Here is a 14,126-nt window from a genome sequence, read left to right as displayed (position 1 = left end):
AAGTGACTGTTCCTGCTCACACAGAAAACTTCTGTCTCTTCATCTGCTTCCCTGGAGACTTCTGAACTTGTCATCAACCTGCTCTCCCAGCCAGAGGAACACTTCCCCACTGCGCAATGAAAATTTATCAGCTTGTCCTTCAGCATGTCTCAACAACTCAGAGATTATTAACTCATCTTTCAAGTGATTAATACTCCTGGGTGTTTGAGAGGCATAACTCTAGTACTTGGGAGGTGCTTGGAGGCCCTGGAAAATAAGGCACGAGGGGAATGCAAAGTATGACACTTTGGGCTGAGACTCGCCCCGCTCTTGCCCAAGTCCCGTACCCACCACATTTGGTTCCCATTTTGGCTGGCATCTGCAGGCCCCACGGCACTAGAGCTGAACAGCCCTTTTAAATCTCCTTCCTTTCTAAGACAGTCCAGATCTGCAGATTCTCGAGGGAGTACATCTGAGCAGAAGCCATTTCGCTTAGCGCTGCCTAATTATAGCCATGTTGACAGCCAGAGTTGTAACTCCTCTGCTAAGAGATTTTTAGTATTCATCGGCAGGCTGCTCATTGGTGGCTGCAGAGTACCTGTCAGTCATGGTAATTACTAATTTGTTTTAACTTGCCTCGGAAGCATTCCTCGAATTTATGGCTGTGCTGTGAGTCGACACAGGCCTCGTTTTTCCATCTTTGCCTTGTACAGTGACAGGGGGATGGAGTAAATGCAGCACACACAGAAAGCCATCGTGGCTTGTCTCTGAGACAAGTGACGCGCTGAGAAAATGCCCACGTGGTTGTGCCACTGACAATGCCAGCAGCACCGTGCTATTACATCACCCCTGGGATTGCTCTTGTGGTGCTACCTGGGCTGTGAACACGCACACCGATAGGCACATGAATATATTTTGCCAGGAGAACTAGTCTGTCCTTGCACACATGGCTGAGGCAGCTAATGGGGCTGCAAGCATTCAAACGGGGCTAGGCCGAGCAGAAAAGAGAAGACAAAGGATAAAGACCACATTTCATGGCTAGCCAGGCATCTCTTGTTGTGTCCCTAAACTGACCCTGGCTGCCTGCAGGAAGCCAAGCTGATGCAGAGCGTTGTCGTGCCCTCAGTTCAGAGCCAGGATGTCCACGGCACTGCCTTGCTGGAATACCTTGGTGCCAGTGAAGAGCACCCAGCTCATTTACAACAGAGGGCAAGAGTAGCACCGACACAGCAGGTTGTGCTCTGAGAAAGGGCTAATCCCCTAATGTCCTAATCATAAAGCTGGCAATAAAACACACCCCCCTCCTCTCTGTCCCATAACACAAGGCAAGCGTAGATGATGCTTCACCCCAGGACTCCTCATGGCACATCCCTACGACGGAGTCCAACGGGACACCCCAACCAACCCTCTACCTGTGTGAAGCTTCCCAGCTTGGCCTGCAAAGCCCACGGTGTTTGCAGCCCTGAGCCGTGGCTGGCAGCCTGGCAAACACACCCAAACACATCCCAAATATGAGCGGCCCCAGTGCCGTGATCCTGCCCAGGTGAAGGGGCACCAGTCCTTTGCAGGACTACCTGAGCCGTAGAGACCAGTCCAAAAGCCCAAAGCAACTGAGCTGACAAAAAAATCTGAGTTTAGAAGAGGTTCAGTAACTGTGCCCTATTACAGATACGTGCACAACGATTTGGGGTAAGTATGGGAGCGGTAAGACGCTGGGTGTTCCCTGCAGGAGGCTGCTCCAGCAGCCCCGCTCTGGTTTCTGGTGCTGTTGTTTTAACTCACAGAGCTGTCACACAATCAGTTCTGCTGCTGGTCCTTGAATCCAGATAATCTCCCTTCCATCAAATAGAAATTTTAATTTGATGAACAGACTGATGTGGAAAATAAGACCTTTCCCAAGGTGAACCACTCAGTGGATATATTATTTATTGGTTTTCCTTTTTTTTTTTTTTCTTTTTCCAGGGGCAGACATGTCTATTCCATCAGGAAGGTTAAACAAGAAAATGTTTAAAAATTCATTTAAGTGCAAATGCAGTCCCTAGGACTGTGGCGATTCTTTCTCCTAACTACACATTAAAGAACAAGATGTGGCTGTATTGGAGGATAAATGATAGCTCGTCCGAGGCAGGACTGACAGCTTGTAGTTATCCACTGCTGGCTGAATGTGCAGTTAAATGGTCTCCAGTGCCTTCCTCAGGCTCCCTTGCCATCCATCTGCCCTCTTAAATCGGACTGTGCTTCCCTGTAAGCGTGGGGTGCCTCCGTCTGTCCCACCGGCAGCTAAGCTCATGCTCCTTGGAGGGACGTGATCTCACCTTGGTTTGCCCTTCCCTCTGCTCCAGTGTTTCAGAGGTGGCTTAAAACACAGCTGAGATCTCGTCCTGTCCGTGAAGAGGACACTCACAAGGGATGTGCTGGGTTACTTGAGGAGTCAGCGTTAGGCTGGGACCAGCGCCTGCAGCTGGCTTGAAGTGCTTCTGCCAGGGGCAAACACTGCCCACCTCATAGAATCACAGAATCACCTCCTCTTCTCTTCTCTTCTCTTCTCTTCTCTTCTCTTCTCTTCTCTTCTCTTCTCTTCTCTTCTCTTCTCTTCTCTTCTCTTCTCTTCTCTTCTCTTCTCTTCTCTTCTCTTCTCTTCTCTTCTCTTCTCTTCTCTTCTCTTCTCTTCTCTTCCCTTCCCTTCCCTTCTCTTCTCTTCTCTTCCCTTCCCTTCCCTTCCCTTCCCTTCCCTTCCCTTCCCTTCCCTTCCCTTCCCTTCCCTTCCCTTCCCTTCCCTTCCCTTCCCTTCCCTTCCCTTCCCTTCCCTTCCCTTCCCTTCCCTTCCCTTCCCTTCCCTTCCCTTCCCTTCCCTTCCCTTCCCTTCCCTTCCCTTCCCTTCCCTTCCCTTCCCTTCCCTTCCCGTCAATAGACCAATGCAGCTTAATTTTTTGCAGAGATTGATTAAGTAATAATTCCAACAAATGCAAGGGAAAAAAAAAACAACGATAGATTATGGCAAAGCAGAACAATTTAGTGAAAAATTAGCTCATCCGATTGGAAATAGTACATTATATGCACTAGTGAATCCTTCAGAGCTAGAAAAATGTGCGTGAATAATGTAAATAAGGACAGCGGTTTGTACTCATCTTTCCAGGAAAATCAGCCCTGACAGCTGGTTGGATTTGCCTCTTCTGGCTATTTGTGATGGTGACTTAAAAACTCTTCCTGACTGACTGTTCAGTCAAGTAAAAAGGAAGAATAAAGCCGTGTAGGCTCTTATATGTTCTGTTACAAGAACCGGCAGTGCCTGGTCCCAGCACAAGACACGGTTCCCTCGTACCAACCCAAGGCCATGCCCCTCTGCAGACTCCCATTCCTCAGCTCTGGCTGCCAACGCCGTTCTCTGATTTATGCTGTGCAGCACGCAGTCATTAACGCGCGTTGAGGAAGTTTAAATTCCACCATAATCAGGAGTAATCAGTAACACAGGATAAGATTAGTAAGTAAAAACTGCAGCCCCAGTGATAAAAATAGCCTGGCTGGAGCAGCGTGGAGCTGGAAGGCAGCAGAGCTCGGGGCTGCAGGAGCAGGACCTCGGAGCGCTCCCACACCTCCCCCCCACACATTTATAGCCTGCACAAGGAGCCAGCTGACACCCCATGCCGCACGAAACAGGGTTTCTGCACCAGAAGAAGGATTTTTCCGTAAGCTTTCTAGACCCCGCAAGGAAGGGCAGATCGGGGAGCGTTTGCACTGCGAGTGCAAGGAGGCTGGCGAGGCGGGGAAGATGCAGGGCCTCCAGTCCTTTCCCGTTGTTTCCAGTCCTTGCCTTGTTCCCCGTGTTTTTGACACTGCTTAACTTCTTAGTTAAGCAGCCTGGCCCGCTGTTTTTCCTCTCCCGCGACCCTGGCGACAGCGAGTAAGCGTAATGCCCACGATATACCCTTATTGCCATAGTAACTCAGCCGGGATTGCACGAGTAGATGCTGAAAGGGAAAGGCTGCCTGAGGAAGAAAGCAGCTCGCTGCTACCTGGGTGCATCGTCCCTGGCTGCACCAGGTGCTTCCTTTGAAGGCAGTGGGATTCCTCTGGCACGCAGTGAGAGCAAATTACAGCACGGGTCCAAGCCCGTGCTTGCAAGGCAGTTTTCCCAAAGGCTTCAACCATTTTGTGTCTAAATGAAAAATAACCTACCCCTTATTAGAAGGGGCTGGTTTTCAGCCAGGCTCTGCGCTCTCCCTCCACTTCCCCCATTTCCATCGAAGCGAGGATGTGGGGTGCTGCTCGAGCTGTCTCAAATCTCTGCATTGTATCCGAGGGGTGAGAGGGACACAGAGGAGCAGGACGAGGCTATTTTGAGAGTCACAGCCACCAGGTCACCGTGACAGCCCCGTTATGTAGCAGGCACAGGTGAATCCTTCCAGCTCCACCCTTCCCAGCAGCCTGGGACACCTGCCTTGATAAAGCAGGAAAAAAAACAGGACTAGCACTGACATCACCCTGTGGCTGGAGGTAGCAAAGTCCTGCCACGTGCCACACACCTGCCTTGATGCATAAAATCGTCTCAGGAGGCTTTTCATAACCTTCCCACCCAGTGGTTAACAGCTACAAGGGCCAGGCTCAGCTATGCAAAGTTACCTCTTAAAAATCGTGGGCTGACAAAGTCCCAGCGCCCAGAAAGTGCCCACAGTAGCAACCCCTTTGAGCAGAGATACTAAAATACTGCACCAGGAGGCCGGAAGCGGACACAAAATAATCCTGCTGCCTTCCTGCTGGGTCTTCCCGAGCTTTGCCAGCAGGGAGCAACGTCCGGCCCTGCTCCCATCACGCCTGGCTGCCTCGCTGCACGCGCCAGGACAGGCTGGGCGGGTGAAGCTGATGATGATGATGACGCTGGGGAGGAAGATCAGCTTGGCCAAAACCACCACCGTGGTGCTGCCTTTGTGATCAGATATTGCAGAGCAGGCAGTGAAAAGTAAGAGAAAGCTGAGAGAAATACGGCCTTTTTTTTTTTTTTTTTTTTTTTTGCCTTGAGCCTAAGCTGCAGGGAGGATATTTCTAATTGAAAGGGGAGTGAGTAAATTAACAAGCTGCTGCTTCTGTTATAGTAAAAAATTAATAGCAGTGTCATAAATGTCTCTGCATAGCCCAGGGGCAGCAGTGGGGAACTACTAGCATTTGACCTGCCCTGCCTTGTGCCTGTTTCTGGGTAGCAAGCGTGGGGCACCAAGCGGAGCATTGAAGCTCCAGGCTGACCCAACTCCATCCGACGAAGGAAGGCACAAAACTTTTAACTACAGGGAAGTCGCTGGGGGAAATTCCTTTATTCCCAAGGCTGACAGATAAATTGGAAAGATCTTGCTGCAAGCATTTGAGGTACCTGAGGTGGAGCTGGGCTCATGCCTCCATTCCCACTGGGGTCAGACACCAGCGGGTGCTGAGTGTGTCCAAACGCCTGTGCACCTGCCCTATTCTCTCAGCTGAATTCTTTTTGCAACTGGAAAAAAAATGAAAGGTGATACATGCCAGTCCCAAGCTTGCTTCTAAAGTACTAAAGGAAACAGAAAATGAGGTCAGAGACAATGCTACGGCTTTGTACGCGACAAACTGCACTTAAGAAAACAGACTGGAAATAGTCTAGGGCAGAGGAAAGATGAAAAGGAGAAGAAAGTGGAGATAAAGGTCAGTAGAGCGGCTAGAGCGTGTGCTAAGTGAGGGAGATGCTGCAGCTAATGGCGAGATGGCGGCAGGCAAAGAGATTAGAAAGTGAACGCCGAACTGGGAAGCCAGACGAAAAGCCAGAGAAGGCAGGTACCGAAGTGTGTGTGATCAGGGCAAAGAGGCCGGAGAGAGAAAGAAAGTGGGAACAGAAAGACTTTCTGAAAGGAGAAGACACGTCTGACGTGTACGCTGCCTGGGTCAAAGGAAAGCAAAAGGAGGCAGCAGCATTTCAGCCCTTCCTGCAGCAGGCGGCTTGCAGGCTCCGTCCCCAGCCAGCTCTGGGGAGCCACCATGAAATGCGGTGAAGTGGAGTGAGGCAGGCTGGAGCACGGCGGCACGGCACTGCCCTCCCAAGCACGGCACTCCCCAAGCCCGGATCAGCCCCTGGAGCCCAGGACACCCAGCGGTGGCTTCACCACCATCAGGGAGAGTGAAGGAGAGTGAAGGGAGCTTCAGCCTTGAAGGCCAAATATTTCGTAGTGGGCAAACCCCTGCAGAGCCCACCCTGCAGCCTTAGCTGGGTACTGGCACCGTGCACCGATGTGCCCAAACCTCCCAGCTACGTGCAGAAGCCCTCAGCCTTCGTCAGCTGAGTGATGAGCAGCCTGCTCGAGCACCCCTGAGAGCTAACCTCGCAGGAGCAGCAGCTCCTGATTACCCGGTAGCTAAGCTCCCAACATGAATATGCCGAATTAGTCGCATTTGCTTTTGTTTCCATTAGACAAATGTTTCTGTTTGTCTCATTACACCACAACACCCACAAAGCAGCCAAATAGCTTTTGCAAGCTGCTGTTTTGTTGCTTCACGCTGGTAAGGACTAGTTATACTAGTCTTAAGGAGTCAACCTGCATCCTTTCAGCTGTTATTATCTTGTCAAAGGGGAGCACTGGGGCCAGCCTCATGCTAGCTAGCTCTTGCCCTGTCTTGTTGCAGTCACTTGGCACCGTGGCTCTTTTTTTTTTTTTTTTTTTCCCAAGGATCCAGCTTGCATTTGCATAAGAACGTTAATGGAGCAATTTCAGAAATAAACGCCCAGCTTAACCCTGCTGTGCCCTTACGAAAACTCTCTGCTGTGAAGGCTTTTTGGCATTTCCCTTCTCTTCCCCTGGCTTACACAGATACACGAGGGAGAGCAAGCTCCTCCTTGTGCCTCAGCCTTTTGTGGCTTTGGCACGAGGAGGGACCCGCTCCCTCTGTCAGCTGCCACCCTGCAGCACGCATCTGACCCGTTTCCTCTTATCCCACCCTTCACACTCACTTGCTCTTCTGCTATGAGCAGTGGAGAAAGCTTGTGCTCTGTCAAGGTTAATGAGATATTTATGTTACGTTTGATCTCTCCATTTAAAGCTTAATTACTGCCCTAGAAAGCTCTGGTCCTCGGAAATCAGGAGCTTTGTGTGAGAGAAGGATGGAGCCCGCAGCTCTTTCACACTGCGCCATGTTAGGTCGTGTTATGAGGCAGCTCCCTCCTCCCTGAGTCAGTCAGCCGCGGGTATTCCTCCAGGCTTTCTGCTCCCTGCTCTCATCCTTCCCTGCTGCTCCCTGTCAAGCTTCTCTCCTCCCTCGCTCCTTGCCACCATGCGAGGACACCTGGCTGGGAGATCCTCCACCCCCTTGGGGACAGGTTTTCATCCAGTGAAGGCCCTTTCCCATTTGGCTGACCATCCCCCTACAGAGATGCTCTCCAGCTGCCTGCACGGCGTGCTGTCTGTCTGTCCGTCCCCCGGGCCGGGCGCCCACCTCCACGGGGTGTCCCCCCCGGCACAAAGCCGTGGGCTTAAAACAAAGGGAGAAGACCCAGAGAGAAGACCCGGAAACCCAAGAGGAGCAAAATTGGTCACTGAGTCCCACAGCTGCTCCTGCAGGGGCCAGCACCCCACTCTGCCACCCAGCAGTGACGTGGCCACATCATCTCTGTCCAAGCCAAGTGACGTGGCAGCGCCAAGCCCCGTGGTGCTGCACTGAGCTCATCTGAGCAAGCGGAACAAGCAGCACCACCAGGCAGCGTGCGCCGAACCTTCAGACCGCATCAGCAGAGCGCGTTACGCTGCGCTGCGCTAATTAGTCGCCTAAAGAGAAACAGCATCAGCATGGCTGAGCTCGCTCCGAATCAAGTCTCCCTGCGGGGACCCTGCTGCAGGCGCTGCACCAGCTCCCAGCTCTGCCCTCAGCTCCTCGCCTCGCTCTTCTGCCTTGCTGAGGCTGAGCACACCGGGCAGGCACCTTCTCGTGAGCCGAGGAGAGCAGTGGGGTGGCTCAGGCTGCCAGTGCCGAGATGCGTTGGGCAGGAAGCTGGATGCTCCTCTGGAAGCATTTCTCTCCTGGGCCACGCGATTTCTGGAGGAGGCAAGGGAAACGGGTCGCAGGGAGGTGTGAGCAGCGACTCCTCGGGTGTCAGCAGGGAATGTTTGCACTGGGACGTGTTTCTGGAGTCGGGATTGCATATGTTCTTCGAGCTTTATATAGTCATCGCTGTAAAGAGAGAAGTAGCCATATGTCTAATGCATTTTGAGATTTTAACAAATTCTTCACCCAGAAGTTGCTCTGAGTAATGAGGCCAGACCAATGTTTTTAGCATGACCCCTAAGTATATAAATATAAATGATCATATAATAATCAAAACACTAGGGCTCTGATTCAAGGCTCTTTCCAGCATACTCTGAAGTTAATGGAGCAGTTACAACCCATCAAATAGACATAAATATTACTGTGGGCAAGATAAAACATTCCTAAATGTAGCTGCACGCCTCATGCAGTCTCGCCACGTTTAAGAGGTGAGTGTCCTTCCTCAGCCAGTGCTACGTTGCAGTTATTCAAACGGGAAAAATACCCAACCCTCATACTTCAGTTTGGGATAACTTTGTGGAGGTAAATCCAAAGAAAATGCATAACGCGACTTGGTGAAACTTGATTTTTTAACATTTATTTTGACATAATGTATTGGTCGTTTAGCCCAAAATGTCGCAAAATTTACCTAAAGGTCAAGAAAAGAGCACGGCAGCCACTCTCTCCAGCATCACAGCAGGGGAAGAGAGCTCCCTGGCTCCCTGTACCTCTACCTGTTGCCCTCCCAGTGCAGGGCTCCTCTCTACTGCACGGCTGTGTTCAGTCTTACCAGAAGACCATCAGGTTATGACGCTCACATTTTCCTCCTGAAAACTGCTCCACTCTTGGAAAAAAGCCCTCAGTTTTTAATGCTTGTCTTAACTATATTTTGTCATGCTGTCCTGTTAGCAAGATTTCCTTGAGCCATATAGTTCTGAGCTTCTATCTGACAGCTGGTGCAAAACCCTACACCTTTAATGCAAAGAGAAACAAAAATCTTCCTTCTGAAGAAGGTGCTGGTGCTGAGGTCCAGTGGGGGTTTGGGGCTGAGCTTCCAGCCTGTGGGCACTGCGCAGAGGGAAGCTGGCGTCGTTTCCTCCAGCAGTGCTTGTGCTGTTCACTTTGCATTTCCGCTTTGGGCTGAGAGGTAAAATTATCTTTAAAAGAAGAAAGAGGGGGAGCTGGGATAACTCGTGAGCCCTTCACCTTGGAGTAAAGGGTCTGTGTCCACAAGCCTTTGGGTAGAAGCTTCTGCTTAGTTTCCCAGAATAAGATAGTCATGCTCTTCACATGTAACAAACTCATCCAAACAAAAAAAGAAATACACAACAAAAACAGCAACAAGAGAGGAGTCTCTAATCTTCCCTTACAAAAGGTTAAATCACTCCAGATGTCGTCACCGCCCAGAGAGGTGCCTCTGGTTACGACAGCCCTGACGCAGGGAGGGGAAACTCCTCTCGGAAGCGCCAGGACATGCCCAGCAGTGGCGATGCGTCATGTTTCCTGTTATCATGGGCTCTTTCCTTACGTGCGGTGGCAGAGCAGCGCATGCCATGCTGCGGGAGCATCCCTGCTGCTGGGGCTGCAGCCCGCGAGGCGGCGGGAGGAGGCGGGTGGCACTGGAGGCTCGGCTGCGCTGCTCCACGCTGCTCGCTGGGATTTCGATGAGGAAAGCAAAAGGAAAAGAGGCTGAAGAAGAGAAGCGTGCTTAGCTTCCTTGCAAAAACTTTCCTGAGGAGAAGAGGGCAAGCTATCAGGAAGGCTATTTATATTCATTAAAAATAATCAAGGGAATTGCAGAAAATAAAGTGCGTATGTTAGCTACTTTTTAGCACTACGTATTTCAAGAAGGTAAAGCAAATAATAGCATTGGCCAGGAATTATTTTAGGTCTCCTCGTGAAGTGATGTGTGCCAAGAAGATGCCCACGGGCAGCTCTTTTGCAATACAGATTGGCACTTCAACAAACCAGCTCCCTGCCATGCCCTCCCAACCTGTATGCTTTTTGAGCTGTTATAAATCTGGTGGGGCTCAGGTAAAAAAAAATGAGCTTGTTCAGCTCTTCTGTCTAATGCATATTAATATCCTGAAGGAAAGCAATACATTATTTATTCAGAAATCAGCAGTCATCCCTCGAGCTCCAGAGAACCTTCACTGGGTCCCAGTGAGGCTTCTGGAGAAATCCCACCATAAAATGTGGGCTTCCCTCTTCAGCATCCCCCACAACCTGGGGGGCAAAACCTGGGGGGTTGCTTCCTGGCAGAACTGTGCCTCAAGTCAAACAATCCTATATATATGCCAAGCTCCTGGGTGTCCCTTTGTTGGACTCCCAGCATGTCCTGCCTCTGCTGGCACTGTCTGCTGAAGGAAAGGAAGCTCATGCCAGCACCCAGTTTCATCCTATATCGCAAAGGACTTTCAAATTGCAGCTGCAAGATACTACTCTGCCCATTTTGACAGCTCTACAATATGACTTTGATATTAGTTCCTTGGAAAAAAAGGGTAAAAAACATAAAAACAGAAGAATAATCTTCATTCCCCCACTCGGCAGGGGAATAAAGGGTGACATGAGCTCAGCATTCCTCCAGCAGCAGAGAGACCCCCAACAAAAGACCCCATGTGCTGTGCAACCCAGCTGTGGCCCGAAGGAAGAGCTGTGGTTAGAGCTCACCCTGCTGCACCCGGCCACAACTTACAAAGTCTGAGGAAAATCAGTCTGTTTCTGTCTGCCCCTCATTCTGCACACCTGCTCTTCACGCCTTTCATCAGCTTAAATTTCCATATAGCTACCCCCTAACAAACTGATGCCACCTCCTCAGGGACTGGTGGTGCTTCTTGCAGATCCAGCGCAAGCATCGGGACCTCACCGCTGGGAAATGTTGCTGCTCTCATGCTCTCTGGGTAGAATCTTGGTTTGTTCTGCCTTTGGAAGCCGTTAAGTCTTTCCTAGTGGTGTTTTTTTATCACTACACAGCGCAGCACATTTATAGCACCACTGCATAATTAACAGTTGCTATCATTTGCTGATGACAGACATCTCCTCGTTTGTTTCTCTCATGCTGCAGTTTTGGGCTAATGCAGATATTGCCAGCAAAAGGATGACTGAAAGTTCATTGGCACCTGAGAGTTTCTTTGGATTTGGCACTCTTGGTTATAAAATAAGAAAAAGAAACCCTCTTACCACAAAATGTTAAAAAGAAGTTGAGCAGCAGAGATAGGAAAGCCATGTTTTTCCCATGGATTTATAGTTGGATTCTCTGGCACCCAGCAAGACACAAATTGCCACCAAAATGTGGGTGGGTGGGATGCAGTGCCTCTTCCATGCGGATTCTCTGGTGTCTGAGAGCAGCCTCAGCACAGCCTCCAGGCCAGGGGGACGTTGCTCTGTTCCTGGACAGCTGCCCCCGCTGGTTAACTGCTCCTGCAGATTTTGCCTGAAATCAGCCACTGAGCCCAAATTTCCTAGTGGGACAGACTGGCTGATTGTATAATCCTCATTTCCTTGGGAAAATGCTCTAGAAGAATACATGGTAGGACCGATTGTATGCACGCTGCTAACTACACCCTGAGTAAGCCAATTTACCTCGGCCAGTCTGGTCCTGCCAACAAAATATAACAGCTAATACAGAAGACATGCCAGTGAAGTAGCTCTGATAACATTGTGTGTGGAACAGAAAGGTTAAGATAAAGCTAATGGAAAGAATTTAAAGCCCAGCGAGATCTGAGGCCAAAGCGGAGCCCTGCACTCAGCCGAGCTCCTCCGTGTCTGCTGGCAGGGGCTCCCCCCCTGGGACAGACCGCCAGGGCCGATCGCAGGGTGCTACGCTCCTCCTGATGAGAAGGCCCTCGAAAATACAGTCATCATCTTAATTGCTGCCTCTGCCTGTTGGCAGCAGGAAAGAAATCAGAGCTACTTCTGAGCTAGTGAGATTGCACAGGCTGGGCCAAGGTACTGCAGAGGCAATGCCAGCGGATGTTGAGCTAGAAATAAATTGGACTTTATAGCTTGAATAGGTGCCAGTGAGCAAGCCTGATCTCCGAAACAACAGCTAACAGACCATGAAGAGAAGCTGGCAGGAAAATGCAGCGATCAGCTGTCGAGAGCTACGACACTTCCTGTGGATGAGGAGCTCGGGGCCAGGTACCGCATTCTTGTACCATGTGTGAGCTGCAAATGGACAACTGCACCTCTTTTAAGTTCACTTGTGGGCCCTCTGGAAAGAGTCAAACACAGGCAACAGCGTTCAGACCAGCAGAGGTGGGCTGGACTTCTCCCAGTATTTCTGTATAACACGTAAGACTTTGTTAAATGGAGAGCAGAGCCAGAGAGGAGCCGAGTACAGCTGTTGTCTGAGTGCTTGTCCCGCACCCGATGCTGGTGGAGCTGTGCACGTCAGTGCCCGTGAGGAATGCGGCCCACAGCATTACATGGGATTATCTCCTTTTCAGAAGCCTGGCGAGCAAATCAAAGTACAGAAATTCTTCGTCCCACCTTCCTTAGATGACAAGGAACAATGTTATTCATAGCTGACATTATCTTCCAGGATACTATGTCTGTCCTTATCCAGACTGGGGCTGGCTATGGCGTGTGTCCTTCAGTCACCGTTAGCCCCATCCAAAGCCGGTGCTTGAAAGGCAGAGGTGGAGACTTTATCAGAGAGCAGTGACCCCAAAGGGAGCTGGGTTTAACTTCTCCAGGTTCTGCCATGTCTCCAGTGAAGGCTTTTGTGACAGGCCGGAACTTGTTCGCTAACACCAGCCCTGCCCAGCCTGGTTTCAGCCCTTCCTTTGAAGAATATCAAATGTCTTTCATGGCTGTCGGATACTTTTCGAGGATTACGGGTGCCGTGCCGGATATCACTGCTGCGGCCTTTCTGTCACAGAGCAGTGGAACAGCTGTTTTCCCCCTTGGGGTCTGAGTAACGGGATCTTGAGGCCTTGTCTAGAAGCCACCTGATGCTTTTGGTCAGAACGGCCATTAGTGGGCTGTGCCAGGGCCAGCAACCTTAAATACAACATGCTGTCCCCTGAATCAGAAGCAGCACAAGAGCTGCTTTCTCCCTTGTGATCAAGCTGGTTCATTTCTGCCCCAGTAAATCCCACTTAAAACACTTCAGGATTCACTAACGCTAGGTGAGACACAACATGCAAGTATGCTTGTGGGTTTAATACCCTCTCGCCATCACACTTTGACCTAACCCCTAGAAATAATAAATATTTTGCACTGAGAAAGCTGTTGGTTGAAATGCTGACAGGTTTCCACAGCCACGACATGTCAGGGTCTCTGTGTGTCGTGCAGGCCGCAGCACATCTAACACTGCCGCCAAGATTTAGGAGTGCAGATGTCCCACCACAAGATGGCTGAGGGCAGGGGACCCAGCGTGCCTGGCAATGTGCCCTTCTCTGATTCCTCAGAGCTGTCATGTAATTCCCCCCAAATTCATGGAGAGTTGACCAAAGCCTTTTCTCTGCCCTGAGCTGAGCTAAGCACGAGGGTGGCTCCTTCCACCTCCTCCTGTTTCCCAAGACAAACATTTCCACCTTCTTTACAGCCGGGTGTGGTAGAAAGCCACCTCCAGTGCTGAGCCAGCACAGCCATGCGTTCTCTCCCTTATCATCCCTGTTTGCCCGAGCACCTTTCCTCCCCGAGCCAGGAGAGCTGCAGCCCCTCCAGCCACGCCAAGCACAAAGGTCATTTTCCAGGCCTAATTAACGGTGTTAAGAGCTGCAGTGCCTGTGAGGAGTGTGAGGCTCTATGCTGGTGCAGGGCTATGGGGTTGGAGCTGTGAGAAAGAAGGGATTTGAGCTTCAGAGCAGCTACTTCAGCTCGAGCCCTTCCACCAGCCTGCTTTCCACGCACAGCTGCTTCGAGGTACTGCTGGAGCAGTACTGGAAACAGCCTTTGGCTGTTTCTCTGTGGGAACTTTGCCTACGCGGGCATGTGGGAAGGGGCACCAAAAGGAGAAATTTGTGAAGATCTCCAGAACTTCTGGACACCCCATAAATCAGTCAGTGGCTCCAACAGGACTGCTGGACACCAGAGACATGGACCGACTGGCCACTATCTGGGGCAGGGCAAGTCTGCAGTGCCTGTCACCCAAGTCCCACATGTCCATGGCA

Source organism: Cygnus atratus, chromosome 2 (assembly GCF_013377495.2).
Source record: "Cygnus atratus isolate AKBS03 ecotype Queensland, Australia chromosome 2, CAtr_DNAZoo_HiC_assembly, whole genome shotgun sequence".
Taxonomy (NCBI): Eukaryota; Metazoa; Chordata; class Aves; order Anseriformes; family Anatidae; genus Cygnus; species Cygnus atratus.
The sequence above is the reverse complement of the archived record's forward strand: the minus strand, read 5'-3'. Positions refer to the sequence as shown.